Below are 22155 nucleotides of genomic sequence, written 5' to 3'. Positions count from 1 at the left end.
CTTTAGAATAAACTAGCATACTTTCCAAGAATGGAGAGCTAGGCGAGCAGCCAAAGTTGCCAAGTACTTTTCAATATATATTTCTTTTAATTCCCTGGAAGAATAATCCCTGCCCTTTTAAAATATATTTAAAAATTTAAGCCCACTTTGAGATAATAGTTGGAATTTTGGTATCAGATGACTAAGAACATTTCAGTTCTTTGAATTCAGTATTGTTACAAATTTATTTGATATTTTACTGAACAAAACAGTAACAAAATAGACTGGACAAATGTTACAATGTCCACATGTACTCATGAATGCCCAGCCTCTGGACAGAGCTGGACACTTGCAGGATTGAAAGATTCTGACAGCAACTGCGGCCCCTCTGGGGCCTGCCACGCCAAGACCAAAAATCACTTCTCTAGAACAGTTTTTCAAACCCAAGCTTCCAAGTTCTGTGTCTGCTGCAAAATATTCTCTCATTTAATTTTACAATGGATCACACTGTAAAAATATTGGCCTTATTGTTTCAAAATAATCCAAATAACGAATATAAAGAAATTCTGACTTAAATCCTCACCTTGCTTCACAGCACTATGTAAGATGCAGAACTTGTGGGTTCCAGCACCACCATCCAGTTCCTACCTCCCTACCTCTCGGCATCCAGTAAGATCTGGTTAATGTCCATTAGAGGCTCCAGGCCTTTTAGATGGGGTGATAACCTTTAGCACTGAATACCAGCTGAGTTCAACATAAAAAACCCTTCCATAGAAACCAGCAGCCCAGCCTTAAGGCGGGATGGCTGGAATAGAGAAGGCCTATTTTTGAAACTGTAACAAGTTAGTTACTCATTAAACTTGTATTTACACCAACAGCTGTAAAGCCACTGGGGCCCTGAAGATCAAGGGACTGCTCCATTTGGTCCTTGCTGCTGTCATGCCTCCATTTAAAATGAATGTATCAGCTTCCAGAACAAGTTATCAAGGGGAGCCGGGTTGAGGGCACAGGGTAGAGGGTGTTCAACTCTACCAAAACAAAGTGTAACAACTTCCTAGAAGAACTACTGTGATTTGAGACCATTTTTTGCCAAAGCTTAAAGGACAGTTTGAGTGTCACGGCTGGTGGGCTGTACACCATGGTCCAACTTCAAATTTAAAAATGGCTTATAATTCGAGTATTACTATTATGATTTGATATTATCATTTCCACATAATTGTAATGATATTAGACATACAACTGTGTAATTTTTAAAATATATAACATATTTATGGTCTACCTTGTAGAAAACATGAGTATAATTTACATGTATGATACAATTACACACAAGTTGAATATAAGCACAGCACTAATATTTTGATATGATCACATAAAATTATTTGTTTTTTTCCAGATTTTAAAGTGAGTTTTATTATTTCAGGGACATTTACTTCCCACCTCCAGTTAATGTAATTTTGATTTATAAACGGGGGATTCATCTAAAAGATCATCACCCAAATGGATATTATCAAATCACCAAGTCACCTGCAAACTCTGAAGGGGTGGGAGTCCACTCCTGTACCCGTGTGGCAGGGGTTCCTCTTTACATCGTTCAGAAGGAACAAGAACTGGTCTGTCCCAGAGTGCAGAGTCTGAAGTATCATCCGGGTACCTGTGTGCTCAGGCGTGAGGCTAAGAGCAAGCAGGGTGTGGTGCTGTAGCTTTTCAGACGCCAGTCACTGCACTCCAGCCTCAACAGGCAGGCACAGCCACTGGGCACTTACCTGTGGCCATGGTGTGGGCAACTCACAGAAAAATACCTACCTCCTTCCAAGGACTCATGATGATGTGGTTACAAAAATTAAGCATCAAGACTTGATTATAATAGGTGACATCAAAATCTTTCCCTCTAGGCAAATAAATGACTGTCACATGTACTTAAAAGAAGTTATGCAAGTTACTATGAGAGAGACGCTGAGAGGAACAAAACCTTAGGAGAGACAAGTACATAGCTTTCAGACTGGCTGGAAACACAAATGGACAGGGACTTTGATCCTGAAGAGAAACTGATAAGGACCATGGCACAGCTTCCTCTCCGTGGACTTGCTTCTGTTTAGCTTGGAAATGTGCAAGTCAGGAACACCCACTCCTGGTCAGCCTGACCCTACTTTGAAATCATAACAATATAACATGCAAGGCAATCTCCGAGTCCACGGCTGTCATCACAAATCCACACGACTATTTCAATGCAGGATCGACTTAGCATTATAATGATGCTGGTCGTGACTCCTGCTCATTCAAGGTTTTCCTTCTGTATATGTCCAAACACTTTACCAACATGACCCCATTTACCCAGGACTTAACTGGTTAGACAGACAGGAAAAGATTTCATATCAGCTTTTTCTTCCTGCATTAGGGTCCCTGGTAAAACACTGAGATAACAGGAACCAGGGTGCCGAGGGACCAGCAACAAGATCTTGAACTTTGACAGGTTTCCAAAAGCCTCTGGGAACACATTTTATTGTTTTAGTTTTTCAGAAGGACTAATTCCAATTTAGAGCAGTGTTACATGAGGCAATGACAATGCGGAAGCAGGGGAACTGATCCTGAATTCATTCTGTACCGCCTGGTTATATAAATATGCAGTCAATTGCTGCATAATGATGTTCTGGCCAATGACAGACCACATGTCATGGTGGTCCCATAACCCCAAATAAGATTACAAAGTGAGCAATTCCTGCTGCCTAGTAACATCTTGGCACAGCAACATGACAAAACCATGCATTACTCCTGTGTGCGGATGCCTGTTTATGAAAACATGTAAAATTAGGCTCATATATAATACTTACTAAGAAATGTGACTGATTTATGTATTTACTATTCATCCAAGTACACATCTTCTACTTAACAAAGAAAGTTTACTATAAAACAGTACACCCTGTTAGGCCAGCCACCTCACTCATTTATATCTCTTTATTGCATCAAGAGGCAACGTGGGGTGATGTACCTATACCATCCAAGTATATTGTGGAAGACCTATCAAGATTTAAGTGAACAGGCTGTTACATTACCAGGTCATTTGATATCATCATCATGTGTGCATGTATTTGTGGTGCTGTGGATTGAACCCATGCATCCTAGGCAAGCCCTGTACTGCTGAGCCATATTCACCATCCTTTTCTAAAAAACTGGAATCAAAGTCTAGCCAAGTTGCTGAGGCTGGATTGAACTGTGATCCTCCTGCCTCAGCCTCCCCAGGAGCTGGGATTATTGGCATTTGCTACCATGAACAGTTTACCATGTCTTTTCTATCTCCTTTAAACAAATTATTAAAAAATAGTTATCTATATCATTTTGATTACCCTACCTCCCATTTCAGAGTTAACTAGTTCCAATCCAGCCTATACTCATCACTATTGAATTATCTCCTACCTCAACTGCCAAATATCTCCACATTTCTAAACTCAATAATTTTTAAAGCTTTCCTCTTGACCTACCATGAGCAACTACACTTTGGACCTTTTCTACAATGTTTTCCTCTTCTCTCTTCCCTTCTGCAGGACCCTCTAGGTTTTCTTCTATGCCACTGGTCCTCCTTTCTCTTCCTTCTTTACCAATTTTTCTTCTTTGAGACCCAAGATATTGGTGGTCCCAGAAACTGGGTCCTGGATCCTCTCTCACTTTATCCTCTGCCCACATGTCATGGTGGTCTTAATTACTCAAGATCTTCAACTGAACTAAATGTGAACGATCAGACTTGAGCCCAGAATGTTCTCCTGAGGTCCACTCTTGTATGCACAAGTGCTGATCTTATGTGTCATCTTAGTTACTTCAAATATTACCTGAAATCAAGTCATCCTTTTTTTTTTCCTGAAATTCACACATGATCATGCCTGTGCTCTGCTTAAAACTCTGTTGGCCTGCCCTGACCTTAGGGTCCTCCTGCATACCACGCCCCATTAAGCAGGCCCACTTCCTGCTCCAGCCTCTGCATTCCAGCCCCAAGAACTTTCAATGAATTCAGGGGAGTCCTTCTCTCTCTTAGGGCCTTTGTATGTGCTGTTCCTTCTATCTCTACCTTCTCTCACATTCTGCCTACAGAAACCTCCATACACCAGAAGGAAGTCATCATCATTTATCACGTGGGACCAATGGACCCTTTCTTTCCCACTGCAAAAAAAAGGTAAATAAAATAAATAATTTAAGAGTGAAGGAAAAATGGAAACAGGGTTATTAGAAATTGATAAAAATTTTAACAGCAAATTTAAATATCTGTTCCATATTTTCCTTACTTTAAAGCTATAGATACCTAAAGGCTCAAGGTCCTTTCAACGCAACTGTTTGTCAACTGTCTAGAATGAAGCTGGAACACATCCATGCTGCAAAACCTGATTCTAGGTTTCAAAGACATCTCTAACAGATCACTTCTGGTTCTTGTTGCAGTTGAACCATCAAATGAAACATCTCTGAACATTTTGATGGCTCGTAATTTGTTGACGAGGGCAGCCATCTTCTTGCGTTAATAATCATAGAAAACTTTCATTTTTAGATGTGGTAAAACCATTTAGAATGATAATGCATTAATGGTATGATTTTCTTTCATTTCTATATCATGTATTGCTACCGAGCACCTTTGTATACACACCTACATTTGCCCCCTGCCCCCATGAACCATGTGAAGTAAATTTTTGGTGCACATTCATTCATCTTAGGAGATGAAAGAATACTATCTCATGTCCTTTTACCAAAAACAGAACGACCCAGGTTTTTGTTGCAAAATGTTGTAGGATGAAGTATTTCCTACTGAATGACTAACTGGATAATAAATCCGTGTTTCCTTTTTGTCCTTTAAAATGAATTGCTGACTCATTGACCGATTCCTTCATTGGGGAAAATCCATCCAATGATATATCTTCATCTGAAGAATCAGTCTTATATTTCAGTTGTATAGATTTCACCATTATCATCAAACTCTACAGAGAATCTACTCTGCTCTTGCATTTATCTTTTTTTTTCCCCTCAGTATGGGAGACTGAACCCAGGGCCTCACACATGCTAGGCAAGTGCTCTACACTGAGCCACAATCCAAGCCTTGCCTTACCTTATGAATTTATGTCCAATTGAAAGATATTGTTATCAGTTTTCTCTCTTGCATGGGGGAAGAGGTAAAAATTACAAATTCTCAAGTGTATTCAACTAAAATAACTTTTTAAAAATAATTTAAAATTAAGTTACAAGATGATGTCTACAAATTTTTAGACCCTCTTGAGAGATGATTAAAAACTGTGGCTAATGTGATGAGAAAACTCTAGGATAATAATAAAATAGTGAACTTTACTGCCTCATCCTGATGACTCCATCTTTCTTCCTTTTCTTTCTACTTTGGTCTTTTCCAATGTATTGCAAATAACTGATGAGCAAAGATAAACTAATTCCTCAGATGATGAAATAGGAAAATATTTCAAGACATATGAAGGATAAGATCATTAAGAGGCCACCATGCATCTTAGCTTTATAAAAAGATCCAATGGAACCACCTGGTAATAATATACAGTATGAGTTGTTTTTTTCCCTTAAAAATAAATTTTCTTTTTCCTTTGGAAGTCTCTCAGAAAGATAACACTTATGAAATAGCAATCCTTAAAATCAGTTAAGGTATCTAAAAAAAGAAATTTCAACTAAAATAAGGTCCAAAAGAGTGCAATGGTATATTGAAGGTTAATGGTACCCTCTCACCATGAAAATACCAATAATTGTTACCACTGTTTTTTTCCAGAAAGGTTTTCTAGGTCTCCCTAACTAGGTCAAATTTGCCTATTAAACAGTTGCATCACATCATTTTTCTTAAATTTCATAGCGCTAAACACAGTTGTACTTTGACATTTCCTGGTCCTATTGGTGTAATTAATCAATGCCTGTTTTCTTACAAAACTAAGGATTATGAGGGCAGACACTACAAATTTGATCTCCATTGTATTCTCAGCACCTGGAATGAAGCAGGGCATACAGTAGGGATCAACCATGGCATAGAATAAGGTTTCAACAGGTTTCTGAGGGAAACCAATCCAAATCCAATTCTGTTTTAATCTCCAAATTATGTAAAATAACTAATAACAGGTGTTAATTGCCCATTATCGCTTCATAATTTTTCCTAGGGGATCACTATATGGACTGGGGGTGTATCTCAGTGGTAGAAGATCATGTGCAAGGCCCTGGGTTCTCACTCCGGCGGCCGGGGTGTCAATCACTGTGTGTTTTCATCCTCCACATCCCCCACTAGCCTTGATAATAAGTGAAGGAAATATTTACTAAGTATCTACTGGGGTCAGGTGGTTTACATTTATTGTTCTAATTCTCAAATCTTACCAAGTGAATAGCTATTACTATTCTCATTTTACAGATGGGAAGCTGGGATTCAGAAGGTTAAATAACTTGCCCAAGGTCACAGAACCAATAAATAGGAAGAGAGAGATTTAAATTCCTGCCTGATCCGACTCTGCCCTGCGTTCTTTCTCCTCCAGCCGCTGAAACACGCCAGGGAAGCATGTTCTATTTCTTTTACACGCATCCAGAACATGGAGTTTCTTGCTTGGGAAACAGTAGGTACTAAGTAGTGTTGTCTACAGAGCTATGAGTCAGTTTAAATCAATATTTAGATTTGGTTTCTCTGCGTGGGTTGTTTCTGGTTTTTGTTTTATTTTTATTTATTTATTTTTCTGAGAATCTTGTATTCTCCTTGCCTTGTGTGTAAAATTTGATTTAAAAGTAGAATATAACGCCACACGGGCACTGAGAAGCATTTTCATTTTCCTTGGAAAGCAGAAAGTCACGTCCAATATATTAGCAAATGTGCTGCATCTGTTAACTTTGCAAGTTAAGTTTTACTTACAAAATTCGGTAAGGAAGTTCAACAGGGAACTTGCCTTTTTACCTCAAAAATATACTTTCACGGGCTATCAGAATATTTGTTTTCAAGAAGTACAATGACTTCAAAGAAATCCATTTTAAAATCTGTCGAATATGTACAAGTTCAATGTAGTCTCTGAAGAGGTTCTAATGACTTCCTCCTTAGAACTTATCACACCTCATACATTTCTATTAGAGGCTCTGGTTTCTCCTTTCAAAATGCAACAGCAAATTCATGAGGTCATTAATAGACATAAAAAGGGCAGAGTGACATTAAATGACCAATAACTCGATGGTGGAGGGAACTGAGAGTGAAGTCACTCACAAATCCAAGTCCCCCTTCATAATCTCTACCTGTAGCCACTTGATAGTTGCTGCAGACCCAAGAAAAGCATCACCCTGATTGTTTTATTTCAACCCAGCAACATCCACCCCCAGTGGCTTCAATGGAGATGGAGGAGATCCAGCACTAGCCCTTAGTTTTCTCCTACCTCTGCTTCCCAGCACACAGAAAGCCTTTCTAATTGGAAGATTATGATTTGATAAAGACTGACAGAAAACTGACACAAGCAGCAATGGATCTCCCTCTTAATCCGCAAGACACATTGATCCACCTGGCCCAACCAGCATGCAGCTGACCTCACATCCCAGCCAGCCACGGACAGGACTAGAGGCACTGGGCAGCCTAAGGAAGAGGTGGCTTCAGTGCTCAAGAGAGTCTGGGGATGACTTAGGGTGGGGAAGACATGAGTGTTTTACCACTGTGATTGACACTTAAGAGCCTACTACCTGGTTTTGGAATACTGACGGTCACTGTGTGGCTCAAAGTCCTTGGGTAAGTCATTTATGCTGTCTCAGCATCTGCACCAATAAAATGAAGATAATACGGTTTAAACCTCTGGTGAGGGGCACAGGGTGAACCAGTGTACCGCGATTGTCAGCACACGTCATACTGCCAGCGTTAGCTACTGTTATAATTTTCAGAGATATAAAAATGAAGGGAGAAAACCTGGGGTTCCAGAGAAGATAGAAAACTTAAAAATAAACAATCATCAAATATTGGATAAAGGCCTACACACAGAGTGAAGCCATACCAATCGTTTTTCTGATCATTTCCAAAAGGCTTTCCACGGCACGGGAGCAAGAGTCAATTTTTGCAAGGCCTTATGTGGTCAGATCTCCCTGCTTTGCCTCTGTGGCTCTAGCTGCTTCCTCTCCACATTGGTCTTCAGGCTCCTCCTCCAACATGCCAGGCACACTCCTCCTCTTCGTCAGTGTTACCCCTGCCTGTCCCTCTCCCTGGACAGCGGCCCCTGATAATGCATGGTATCTCTATCTCCTATTTTCCATACCTGTATCTCCTTCTGTATAAAGCCCATTCTGAAATCCTATTCAAAACTGGGGCCCTCCCCCCACCAAGTCCCCTTTTCCTGCTATACCTGACCCCAGCCCAGGGCACCTTCTAACACAAGTCTCCTTTTTTTGTATTTCCCCCGCCAGATAGTACATGCTGCAAGGGCAGTCTGTCTGGTTTACTGATGTTCCATAAACAGTTGATGAACACAAATAAAGCCACAATCTAGTATTTTGAAGTTAAGTTCGTCCCTCCTGGTTCAAAGAGGAAAACCACATCCTCACCCTTCTCCCACTCTGACACAGACATATTAAAAAACTACAACTGAAGTCCCTTAGGATTCAAATGATCCAGAAAACTGCTAACCAACACATCAGCTTGTTCCCTGGGTAGTACACTAACTTGTGCTTTGGATTGATTTCTACCTCTCTCTTTCCAAAACAGCCTGAGATCATTACAGGGGTAAGGAATTTCCTTTCAGCAGTATAGGAATTCACCATCAGATGTGCTGGAAGAAACTTGAGGGGAACAAGATGATAATCTCACATTTTAAAAAAGCAAGTCATCACAAATAACACTAACACTTGCACACACAATACAGTACGTTAACTTCTAGGATAGGCATTGATTTCTAGGACAGATAATGGCAATGTTTGCCCTGCCTACTGCTACCCCCAAATCCCAAGATATAATGACCATCTCTCCAAAGAGGAAATCCTCTTTGACAGAAAGTGAAATCCCTAAGTTATGAACAAGGAAAAAAAAAAACTTAAAGATATAAATTGCTTAATTGCACTATTCCTTCTGGTAGCAAGGCACTTGACACTAATAAAGATGCGCATTAAAGGATTACCAGGGATTGTCGAGGTGACAAACTACACACACATCTCAAGAAAGAAATATTCCTGAAATTGAGACCAGGCCTGTAAAGCTTTGCACTATTTTTCTGCCTGGTCTAATTTTAGATGATTCCCTGATCACTGGAGAGTCTGTGCCATGCCAGGCTCCCCCGGCTCAGCAACAGATTTCTCTCTCCGACTGCAGGTCACATTATCTCATGAATGAAGTGTTATTTAGGTCAGTAAAGAGGCTCTGGCCTAGTTGAATGTGCTTGTCATCCCTGATGTTCATGCTCTATATATCAATATTTTGCATAATTATTGGGGAGAACAGAAGAGATTGGTATCAGAATGCAGAAGGGACCGTGACTATTAGGAAGCATAACAGGTTAAAATTCCTGAATAATTTCAAATCTTCCATTCCTGAGATCTTTAAACTGTATCCCTATGGCAAAATAGATGTTACTTGCTTGCTACTATGTTTTCCATAGTGCTGAACTTTTTTTTTTCTGCCTCCAAGCAAATTCTGGTTAATTTTAACTTTGAAGTTAGGGTTCTAGAAAAACAAAAGCAATGCACTGTGTTATTCTTTGTTGTTGTTATTTTGTTGTTGTTGTTGTTTAATAAAGCAGCAAATTGGTTGGCTAAATGACCACACAGCACTGGTGAATTATTCCCAATATGGAATGTAGTTGAAAAGAACCCCCCCCCCCCCGCAAAAAAAAAAAAAATGTCAGGCACTATGAACTGATCTGAAAAACCCACAAAATCAGTCTAAATCTGCCAATGAAATGAGATGATCCTGTTTGTGTGGTAATCAAAACTTGAAGAAGACTCAAATAACCATTTGCCCAAACTAAGGAATGTAAGTGCCAGGAGGATCGCCTGATCAAGTGTTTCCCCAGTGGGGGCAGGCCTGACATAGGGGAGATACTTAAGGTATTTCTGTGCAGCAAACTTAAGAATGCATAGTCTCTAGTTCAACAGAGTGAAGACAGCTCCACACAGTGAAGGCAGTCCTGCAGAAGCCACAGAACGTCAGAATCTCTACATGGAATGCAGAAGGCACACATCTTTTCCTACCCTTACTGTCAATTAAAAAAAAAAAAAAAGATGTTCAGGCTCCACCTTGAGAGACTGACTCACCTGGAGAGAGGAACCCAGGCAGTTTCTTTTTTTTTTAAGAATTACTCAGGTGTTTCTCCTATGTAGACAAAAATGACAACCACCGATCTATCAATGCAATACTGAATTCCTAAACATTTTTTTGCAATGTCTTATCTATACTGACAAGAAAAAGTAATAACCTTTTTTTTTTTTATTTAGAGATGCCTGCCATACTTGTGTAACACTTCAAAGAGTCTGATGTACAAACTTAAAAATCTGTTGGTGTATTCTAAGAACATTTTATTTAATAGCAAGTGAAGAAACAGACCTTATGTCTATGATGCTCTGATTTAAAATGTGACCCCAGATTATTTTGAAATAAATATGCTCTGCATGGTGCCTAATGCACCGCAGCACTTCAAATGAAAATAAACAAGATGTATAGTTAAATGCTGTTGTTTGCATGTTTCTGTTGCCTAGGTTTCATAGGAAAATCAGAAGCGTTGTTGTCATCACCTGACCATCTCCAATCAGCATCTCTCGTTTAATGATTTCAAATCAATTTGCAGATTTTAAATGGAGAGTGGATACTGAACAGGTAGCCGCCTCTTTACATGTAGCACACATGTTTCTAAATAATCTACTTCCAGCACATCAGAGAAGGGCAACACTCTTAAGAGTGACAACACAGAGAGTTCCAGACTGCATCAGTGAGGACAGAACACATAGGAACACCAATAACACAGAGAAATCACCACTACACAGAACACCAGTCCCAAATTATCCTGTTTCTGTAATTAGCTATTTTATTATAATAACCAAGTCTGGCATAAGGGTACTCACTCCCCAGGGAGTGCAAAATTCCTTTTGGATGACAAAGATACCACTCTGCAGGGAAAGGATCCCTGGAGCTGTCTTATCCTGGGGTTTCTGAGTGAGGTTCACTTGGTACCTCTGGGCCCCATCAAATTGCAAAGCATACTCCATACAATCTCAGGTAGGAGAATGAGGAAAACTGTCGGTCCCTCTGAGATCACAGGGCTGTTCAGCAACTTGATTAGACAAACCAGACTTGGACTCTTCCAATATGGCACTGTCTTGTGCTCACGAGGTATCAACAGCATCAATTCAGGAACTTTCTATTTCTTTTATTCCTCTGCCATTTTCAGCTCTAGCCTCTTATTTCAAAGACTGGCATTTAAGATAAGCTTTTATGCCAAAAGGAGCCAAGAAAGAGAGCCGTGGCCAATTCACCTGTTTCTGTGTATCTACTCTGACAAGCTTCAGCCTCTGAGGGCTGAAACTCATACTAAATCAGATAAATGCCAGTCATTTAAATTCAGAGGCTCTGTGCCCTCATTCAGGCACATTGTCAGAAGATGGGCAGTGTAGTTGGCGATTTCAGATATCCAACAAAACAGGCCTGGGGGCCCCTAACGATTCCAGGATCTGAAGTGAAAGCACTCGAGGACTCCTACAGCACCTGAGGCCATACCTCCATCTGGCCCACAGAAAGCCACTGTATTTCTCATCCTGGCTGCTTTTATCTTGGAATGTGTGGCCACAAGCTCATGGCACTTGCACAACTTTTTTTTTCTTTGTTCTCCAGAGAAGCCTTCAAATCTTCAAAGCAGAGAAATGAGAGTAGTCATGGGACATGTCCCCAACATCTAACCCAATTTCGCCTTCTAACAGGCTGAACATTAAGGAGGACTGAGCTATGTAAACAAAATACTTTCCCTCATTATGAGAAAAAAAACAAAAAACCCATTCCCCCAGTACCTGTTAGTAAGTGCTTCTAATGATTTGTTTTCCACCTTAGTAAGATGGTTCAAATCTCCCCTCATCTCTATGAGGCAGATCAAATTATTAAGTCCACTGTAAAGAAAATAAACCCAAGCATACAATCGATCCTCATCCTAAAGCAGACATTTGATTTCAATCAAATCAAGTGAAAAAGTCAGAGATTAAGGAATGGAAAGCATATGTTAGCTGATTCACGAAAATAGCATCATCATGTGGTAAAATGGGATCCAAACTCTTGTATTCTAGCTGTGGATCTGTTTACTCGTGGAGGGCACCAAAGGAGGCTTTTAAACCTTGACTCTAGCTTAATTGTTTCACATACAAAATACAGACAGTAAGCAATACCGCACCCAATTTGCTCGCATGGATTGTTGAAAAATAATGCTTTTATCCTTCAATACAACACATTAAAGGAGAGCTCTTTTAAGCCAACAGAAGTGAAGCGGGCAGCAAATATCATGTAACTCCTTAAAATGCGTCTTTTTCATCAAAGAAACATACATAAGAACATTTCCAGCTGAACACGTCTTACCTATAGGAGGACAATTTGCAGAGAATACAGTACTTAAAATGATATCACATGGTCAAGCTCAAGCTAAACTCATCCAGTGTTTTGTTTATGTTTTTTGCAATGCATTTAAATACCAAAACACTACTGGAATGTGCCAAATTCTCCAGTGCCTCCAGAAAGAGAGGGTTTTAACACTCAATAGAGAGAGAGATTTATTTTTTTTCCTTCAGATACTTATATTCCCATTTGGCTGGGAGTAAAGCATTTTCGTTTTGCTTAGCCTTCTATTTCTTTTCAGGCAATCTAAAATCTAGACAGGAAAACAACAACAAAAAAAAAAAAGGAGAAAAACACCATTTAATTTAACATGTGTTGCTAAGAGGAAAAAGTAGAATTTCTCTTGTTAAATAGAAGTGCTCTTTATGGCAGACTGCTGGCAAATGTCAAAATCCTGTTGGATGCAATATCTTTAAGTGTATCTTTCTAATAATATGAGCTAAAGGAATGACGGCAGGGTTTGGAGAGGCAGGCTATTAAACAAAAATATTTGGTAGCTCGTATAATCCCCAAGTCATAATCTGGCAATCACCATCGCTACCGTGCATCCTAAAAGCCAGCTTTTAAGTACTACATTGGTGGGGGGGAGAGATGACTTTGTTAATGGTTTTGAGCACATAATCAGTGTGTGTATCTGTAAAGGCCAAGGGCACTCCTTGGATTAACACTAGTTCAAATGGCCCACAAGGCCATGCAGGGCTTCTTGGTGAGAGTTCCATGCTGAGCAGCTGTTGATCACGCCATTAACGGTTTTCCTTTACCTCCCTGTTCTCTGTATAGATGAGCATTTAGCAAAATGGAAACTTCTTCCGGATGACTACCTGGCTGTACTGCAAGGCACTCACAAGATCATGGATCTGCTGGCCAGGGCCAAGCTTGCAGAGCAACAGGACGGGTGGTGGGTTTGCAGCTTCGAGGCTTCGTGGCCTCTGGCTGCTGCTCCCACCCACACACCTGCCACCTCCCAGAGGCCCTCATGCCTGGGCACACTTCGTTTGACCCATACTGGCTCATTAGCTACTGTGGCATCTTGCAAAAGTCAGGTCTGTGGCCTCTTGTTATTTCAGGGGCTGCGTCTATTGCCTCTTGAGATTGATTTTTCATCAGGGCAGACGGTTTCCCTGTTACGCAGATGGTGCCGGAGCCTCCAGGAACGGCTGCTCACCAATCTTCGCAGCACGGCTTCCCGGAGGCCCACGGATTCGGAATCCATTTGCAAGCAGGTGACTGGACACCTCACTCCACTGGTTCTAACCCCTCCTCCTCCAGAAGTGTGTGGTGTGAAGCTTGAACTTGGAGCCCACTCCTTCAGGCCTTGCCCACCACTGTGTGAAATCCCCCTAGTCTTATGACTTTTGCTTTTGGCTTAAGTTTATAGTTATTTCTAATGTTTATGTCCTTTTAGACTTTGATTAGAACACACTGATCAATCAAAATTATTTTTTTCTGACACTGGCTCTTAGGGCTGTCTTGGCCTCTTTTAACACTAGTTAGTGGTCATGTTAATATGTTAATGAAAATGAACCCCGCAACTGTGCTTCCTCTTACAAATTTGGTGAGGCTTCTATCAAGCAGTAAATCAGCATTCTGGGTCAACATTTCATTCTTACCATTTACAGGTATAATCCTTGACTCCCTTCCTACACAATTCAAAACACCTTCCTTCCTACCGAGGGTTCCTTAAAGATTCAGTTACAGCATCTCTCTCTTATTTTTGCATCATCAGTGCATTTTATGGAATTTATGCTTATAACTGCATCTCATACTTTACCTTGCACAAAGACTGTCACCATGCTGAGAAGCTTATATAATAAATCATTACTACCTGACTGATTACAAACTACACAGCATGCTATTGCTACCTATTCCTCCTAGCTATGTCTTTATCTCTTTTTTTTTCTTCCCCTCCAATGCTGGGGATTGAATCCAGGGCCTCATGCATGTTAGCCAAGTGCACTATCACTGAGCTTTGCCCCCTAGCCCTTAGCTGTTCATTTCTGAAAAGGTAGAAATTATTTATAAAAACATATAACCATTCATGTCCTACAAGAACACCACCACCTCATTTACAGAATGACCCTCCAAACACTATGGACTGCAAAAGAGCATATTCTATATGTGGAATGAATTATCTGTATGATTATAAATTGCATTTTCAAGAATCCTACAGGATGGTGGAATATAGGGCATCATGGTGCACACATCCCACTGCTGTTTCCAGAGGTTTTATCCATGCATGGGCTCAGGATTCTCCATTTTCAATGGACAAACATGCTGCAACCAATTCTTTTAAAACAAACAAAAACTCTTTCTAAATGCATTTCTTGGATTTAGGCCATTGTCACAAAATCACTACTCTTCTGTGTGGCTCCCCTGGTTGCTTTTAAAGCTTTGTTTTCCAATACAAAAGCAGATTTGAGCATTGCTTGTAGTGAGTGCTGTAGATGGGATTTAAATAATACAGCAGTTGGGACTGAAAAGGAACCTTTAGAAATAGCTAGATAGGGGATACTCCAGATGGGGAGAGGGGAAAAGGAAGCAGACATTCACATGAAAGAGCTTTTGAGATGGTGGCTATGCCATTTTCCCTTAGTCCTCAGAATGTGCCATACTTTGCAGACACTATTAAGAGTTTTGGGGAGAACTGGGGTCAAAATTGGGTCATACTGCCATGCACAGTGGCGCACGCCTGTAATCCCAGCCATGTGGGAGGCTGAGGCAGGAGGATTGCTAGTTCAAGGCCCAGCCTCAGCAACTTAGCAAGGCTGTAAGCAACTCAGTGAGACGCTGTCTTTAAAGAAATAAAAATAAAAGAGTTGGGAATATGTGACTTAGGGATTAAGTGCTCCTGGGTTCAATCCCTGGTACCAAAAAAAGAAGAAGAAGAAAAAAAAAAAAAGCTTTCCTCTTCAGATCCCAATCTGAAGAACATCAAGTTTAGGACAACTCTTTAAAGCATCTAAGATGTGCCTACATCTGTCCCACTTACCCACCCACAAGTGCATGCAGTAGTTGCAATAAAAAATATTTCTGAGAGGAGAAATGCACTTAGATAAGCGTATTGAGATCTCTAGTTAAATTATTCCACATAAAATGACTGCATTTCATCAGCCAAGAGTCTCCATTATTCTTTCTCAGTTATTCTGATTCAGAAACTTGGGAGAAAAAGGAATTGGATCCAGTTTATAAAGTGCTCTGATTATGATGAAACTCTGTACAAAATATAGAATGACAAAGTGTGTCAGCTTGGACTCTTAAATGCTTTCTACAGGGTACAATCTACCTACTTGTTTCATGTGAATGTGTCTTTCACCTGTATTCATGCCTACTAGGGAAAAAAGTGAACCATGAGTTAATACCTTTCTCATCAAATTTTTTCAGTCTTTCTGGGCAGTAGGAAGTTGGCATGAATGATATATAAACACATGGAATATAGGTTATGACATTATGGTAATGTCCATAATTCAATCAATTTTCAGAATGTACGGTAGCTTAGAGATTTGTATCTCATAGAATATGCCAGAAAAGGAAGCTGGGAGAATTCCCTGAATAGTCTCAACTCTCCTGTTCTGACCTTCACTTGAACTTCACATTTCCCAAGACAGTCAGTACCTGTCTACGGACTACAGGCCTACCAAAGGGTTTCTTCTGGTGCACTGTAAAATGAGATCAATAAGGATAAGGTAGATATTTCATGAGTCAAAACTGCTTTAGTTAAAAGATGGTCTTATTATTACACACTATTTTCTACTTCTTTTGAAAATTATGAGGAAAGTCGATGATATTTTTAAATGTCTCATCATAATAAAATATATACACTTTACATGTTTTCCCTGAGTCTAGGAACCACTGCCCTAAATATCAACTGTCCTCCTCCGGATGATGTTGTGTAACTATATTGTTTCCTATGACTACTGCCATGCACCCATAAAGAGCATTTATCTGGCAGTTCCTATATGCCAGGCTCAACACCAATTTTTTCATGTACATGATTTCACACCTTAAAACTTGATAAGAGAAGCCAAAGAATGTGTTGCTTCCTAAAGATATTAGCAATTATATATCAAAATTAATTACGGCTATGTTTGGAGAGTATTCAAATGGGATATTTACTGTTATTTTCCCAAATGACCTAACATAATTTCCAGTATTCATAATATCATCATTAATAGAACCTATAAGCAGAATTGCCAAACGCACAGACAAGAGGAACTAATAGAGAGAAATTGAAGTATGTCCACAAATACTCAAATAAATTGATTATCGTGTTCCTAAAATAAAAAGGATAGAAATTGGTTGGTGCCAAAAGAGTAGTTCTTCGAGCCTACAAAAAAAAGTACAAAAAAAAAAGAAAACAAGATATTTCTTCCTAATCCAGCCACAACACACAGGTAAAACTGATGCTGAATGCATCTGAAGGCATTTTATTTCCATAGATGTGCCTCTCAGATTAAAGAATGTACCAATGGTGGTACACAAGAGAGGAACTGTGCACCAGGAAACACTGAAGGAGATCAGGGCATTCCATCTACTTAACTGAAGAGATGGTCTATTAAGGGAAAACTAATTAACAGTTGCTCTAAGGAATAAAAGGATGCTGTGTGACATTTTGTTGGGAAAGTGACTGTAATAATAATAATAATAATAATAATAATGGCCAGAGAATGTGTCACATAATTATGTGTTTATGGTTCATGATTTAAAGGCATAGATAAAATGCTTTTTTTTTGAAGGTCTCCTCTACCCTGTGAGAATTGAACTTACTTTGTTATGACCTTGGTTTTTGATAAAACAAAATTTCTTGAAAGAGTGGCCTCAATACTACAAGATTATATTAAAAAAGATAATACATATTTTTAAAAAGTAGGCTCTAATCAAGAGGCAAGTTAAATAGTATAACATGGAATTTCATTTTCAGGACAACTCTAAGCTCTGAAGAGTTTGTGGGGAACAGCCATACAGTACTATAAGGAAAACATCAGATTCTGAAGTCAGAAGCCCTCTACTACAATGACATATTAGTTCTGGACCCTGAATCCACTTGCTTCATCTTCCCAGGCTCGTTTCCTCCTCTGAATTCCACTCTAACACCAGGGCCATCTATTTCACAGAGTTGCTACTAGGACCAAGACACTGAGTCAAAAAGAGCTTTTGTTGTAAAGGGCAACATTTTATGTGGTTACTGTGTCAGAGAAGTTTGTAAAGAATCAGAGAAGTGTCAACTAAACACAAGACCATTAAAAGTTAGAAAGTGAATTCCGTCTTACCCATCTGCAGCTAGCTGTTCAATTTTAAATATGGAGCTGGTTGGTTTTGAATGGGGTGAAGGTCATCTGATAACCCCAAGGTCCTTAAAACAATGATTATTTTCTGTTTTCCACTCTGGTAACTACAGTTTGGTAACATGACAGAAAAACTTAAATCTTAGGTGTCTGGATCATGCAAAGCTGGATAGCAGTAATAAAAAACTAGATTATCTAAAATTTTGTAATATCTTGGGGAAAAAAGGCAATAGTCTCTACTGGTTCCCCTAAAGAGTCTACACATCCAGTTTAAAAAAAATAAAATATTAACAAATATATAAACACATATATATATTTATACTCATGACACATATGAGAACAAAAATCTTTAGTCTTAAGAAGCAGCTAAGGTCAAAGTTGTATGGTTAATCCTATACAGAAGACAATATGAAGCTCAAATATGTTGTCTTCAGAGAAATCTTCGTTAATCAGCTCCACCCCAATTAAATCAAATCCGTTTTTTAAACATTTGAAATGAGCTTGCAATTGTATATGTGTGTGATTACTTGACTAATACCTGTCTCTTTCACATGTGACCTTATGAAAGCAGTCACCACAACTGTTTTGAATTCATAGTACACAATATGGTATCTTGTCACTGAATAGACATTCAGTATACACTGAGGATGTCAAGTGCAGTATCTGATTGAAGATACATCATGTGAGTTTCATAAACATGCACTGTTTAGCTAGGTTATTATATCTTATTTAAGCTAGCTGAGCCAGAGAAGCCAACCCAAAAGAATACGGGTCACAATAAGGATCCTGTGGGATTTAAGCATCTTCCACAAATAACACATACGTGGATAATCAAAAGAACTGTGTTTCAGTTGTTCACAACATTCAAAATGTAAAGAAGCATTTTGCATGAAATACAGTAGAAAAGATATTTTCAAGAGAGCACCCATATCATTGTAATGGTTCCAATGTAAATTTTCTTTAAAGAAAGCTCTAAAAGGCATACATTTCCAAGAAAGATTATATTTTAAAAGAAAATCTAGAGACTCAAAACTATAGCACTTTAGCTCAGAATCCTCTGAAGAGTTCGTCTCCCAGACTGAAGAACTGTCCCCATGCTTTAAAGAAGGTAATGAGGGCTCATATAGCATTCATTCAGCTTCCCTGTGCCTTGATCCAACTGCTAAAAACATATCTAGTCTTAGAAAACAGCTGAGGTTCTCTCAGTGTTTGGGGTTTTATTCATCTCGGCTTCCCTCATAAATGAATGCTTTAGGCAGGAGTCAGGAAGGTGAGAGACAGGGTCCCTGGTGGAGTGAGTGAGGGTTTGGGCAGGAGAGGGTCGATGGATAAGAGAACAGTCTGCAGAGATATGAATGTCAGGCAGGTAAGGGCAGCCACCAGAAAGGCCTCAAGACAACAGATCTGGCCACGCTGGATGGAAGGGATGGGCCTGGACATACAACAGGAGAGCTGGTACAAGCTCCCAGAGGACAAGAGAGGTGATGTTGGGATGCACAGGCCAGGATCAAGGAGGGACGGTGGAGATAGGCTCTGCAGAACCAAATGCTCAGCCCAGTATGAAAGAAGATCGTGGTGGATGAAGAACGCATTTGAAGTGTTTGCACAGAGCTCTGAGTCAATGGGAAATGGCCCCCTAGTAGGAGCTGATACAGTCCAGCAGCACCAACACTCCAGGCTGAAGGGAGGACAGCTCCTGAGAACACAAACATCCTCTACTCGTCCTAATTTCTGCCTCTCTGTAGTGACAATCATCTCATGTGTGTCCCCAAAGTATCTAAAACCCAAGCCCAACTGAATACCCACACAATGTGGTTTAATGATTCTTAAATGTTCCATTTTCTTTTACCATTCAGAAGAGATCAACAAGAGCAGGATGTTTTTTAAACCCTTTACGCTGGATTTCTCTGAAAACTTCAGGGACAAAGAGTTCGGGACACAAACAATGTTCTGTTCTCAGAGAGCCACATTTTCTGTGGCTCATTAACTCCTCCCATTGCCACTGGGTTCCCTGCCCTTAGCAGGAGGCCAGTTTGTCAAGAAACCCAGAGGGAGCAGGAAAGCTGTGGCAGCCCAGCTGAGCTGCAAACCCTGATGAAGCCGTTCCAGTGCCACCTGCCTCTGCAGCCCCTGAGCACCTGACAGGGCCACAGGTGGCCAGTGTGACCCACTAGTGTTTATTACACCCAGGAGTAAGCGTGCAGGCAATGGAGATGGGTTAGCACACTGCCAGTCCTCCATATTGGCAATGTTCTCCTGAGGACCTGCATATGACAGTCTATTCTTCTCCTCCCAACTGTGACGACACATTCTGTAAGCACTTCCTGCTCCACGCTACCCAGAGTGCATTCACATCCCATTCAAAGAAACGAAAAGACTACCCCAAGGAAGCAGGCAAGTCATTATAGGAAAAAAAAAACAAAAACCTGGGCATCTCTATGGACCTTCCTATTTCAAATTCTATGAGCCTCAGTGTGTGCAGAAAGAATCAAGGAGTACAGAAAAGGAAAGACGCAGAAACGAAATGATAAAGTTCTGGGGGGAAAAACAGGAGATCAGCAAAGCAAAGGACAGGAGAGGCAGGAACCAAAATGCTGGAAGAAAAAGAGCAAAGAAATTCCTGGAACCAAATAAAGGCATTTATTGAACGATTCGGAATAGAGAAAATCAGAGATCGCAATTCACGGTTTCCACACATGTTGTCTGTAACCTCTCCCCGATCTATTTCCACTATAAAATGATTAAGCACAAACAGGGAATGTAGACTAGTAAAACCCTGTTGACATAAGAAAAAAGCAGAGCAAAGCAGTGATAGAATCCAGCACCCTTGAACATGCCGTAATCTTCTACATAGTTAAAATATCGCTCAAAGTCAAGTTGCTGAGACTCCCAGTCCAGACTTCCATCTGCAATCCAACACTTGGGGAATTCTGATGGGGGTGGGAGGGAGGGAATACACTATCAAAAATATTTGGAAGGCTCAAGTTCAATTTTTTTCCCCCCAGAAAGAGAAAAGTAAAGACATTTTTTTTTTTAAACAGAACAGTTTGTTCAAGGTTACATAAGAACACGCAGAAAACAAGAAGTGGTTTCCCTCTTGCCAATTTTTCATGGTAATCGGTTACACCCAAGATCCCACTCAATTCTGTACATATTTTGCAGCTTCTCTGGCTTGTAATACGTGAAGGCAGCATGCAGAAACAAAAAAAAAAAAAAACACCCAGGGCTCTAAAATACCTAATTTCTGTTTTCCTGACAATTTCAATGATGTTGTGCTTCCTGTCATTCACTCAAATTAGGTATTCTGTACTCAGAACATTTACATGCAACACATTTACGTGTGTGCACGCTTTGGAGTTTTTAAGCCAACTAATTCACACACCTACACTCCTAATTACAGTCAGTGAATATGAACCAGATTGGCTGAAACAGAAAATGACAGTGCTCTGTAATATATCAAGTTAAAAAGTTTGGATTACCCCTCAAGAAGAGAGAGGAGAAAGGCTGTGTTCTTAAATTCTACCTTAGATGTTTTATGGATGTGTTTTCACAGCTCAGTGGATCTTAACAAGCGTAATATTGCTGTCAAATGAGGGTGATCTAACTCCTTCCAGATGCCAATAGTCCTTATGTGGGGGGTGAGGAGGGGATAAACTCGAAAGCAAAACTTGCTGGCACTGAAACATTTACCATCACAGATAACCACCCTGGAATTAAAAGTTATGCTATGCAAAGTAACTGAGAAACCCCTCTGTTCAGGAAGGCAACCTGAGAAACCCCTCTGTTCAGGAAGGCAAAAATCTGATTATAAAATATAGGTTTGGTTTCACCTCTCATCATTGTTGTATGTGCAATATTGAAACAGCAAAAAATGCTTCATATTCTGTTCATTGCCGATTTATTTTTAAAAGAGGCAAGAGTCCAGATGCAAAGAAAAGAAAAATGTCAACTTTTCCATTGTCAGTAGTGTTAATAACCTGCAGCTATGAAACTCTACTCTTTCCTTTGACAGTGTCGTGGAGATTAATAGCCTCCACAGTTCAACTATACCTCTTGACATTTTCTAGTGACTGGGAAAAGCCACATTACAGGCAGAGAGTACTGCTAACTGGAATACAGCCCTAGGGAACTGGTGGGCGGGGTGTAGAGCACAGGAACCTGAAAAGAGTACAACCTCAGGAATGATCCTCCCTTGTGGAAAGACGGCTGCATGGGCTTGTTTAAATTATGAATAACCATGTCTTAAGTGGCATTTAGTTGAATTTTCCATAACTCTGAAAGTTGGCATACGGGGGAACCCATAAGTGTCCAGCAGTATTGCAACTCAGAAGTGCA

General features: G+C 40.0%; 1 protein-coding gene and 1 long non-coding RNA gene across 20 annotated transcripts in view; both read right to left on the bottom strand.

Moving 5' to 3' along the window:
* The window catches only part of Celf2 (CUGBP Elav-like family member 2), a 788139-nt gene that overhangs the window by 249983 nt on the left and 516001 nt on the right, over window positions 1-22155 (bottom strand). The window lies entirely within an intron of this gene.
* LOC125619580 overlaps window positions 1-22155 on the bottom strand; it is a 38698-nt gene that overhangs the window by 6815 nt on the left and 9728 nt on the right. Inside the window, exon 3 of the long non-coding RNA XR_007351118.1 lies at window positions 1-22155. This exon is cut by the window's left edge and continues 6815 nt beyond it. This is a non-coding gene — a long non-coding RNA (uncharacterized LOC125619580).

This window comes from Marmota marmota, unplaced genomic scaffold (assembly GCF_001458135.2).
Source record: "Marmota marmota marmota unplaced genomic scaffold, marMar, whole genome shotgun sequence".
Lineage (NCBI taxonomy): Eukaryota > Metazoa > Chordata > Mammalia > Rodentia > Sciuridae > Marmota > Marmota marmota.
Note: the sequence above shows the minus strand (reverse complement) of the source record. Positions and strands in the feature narration are given on the sequence as shown.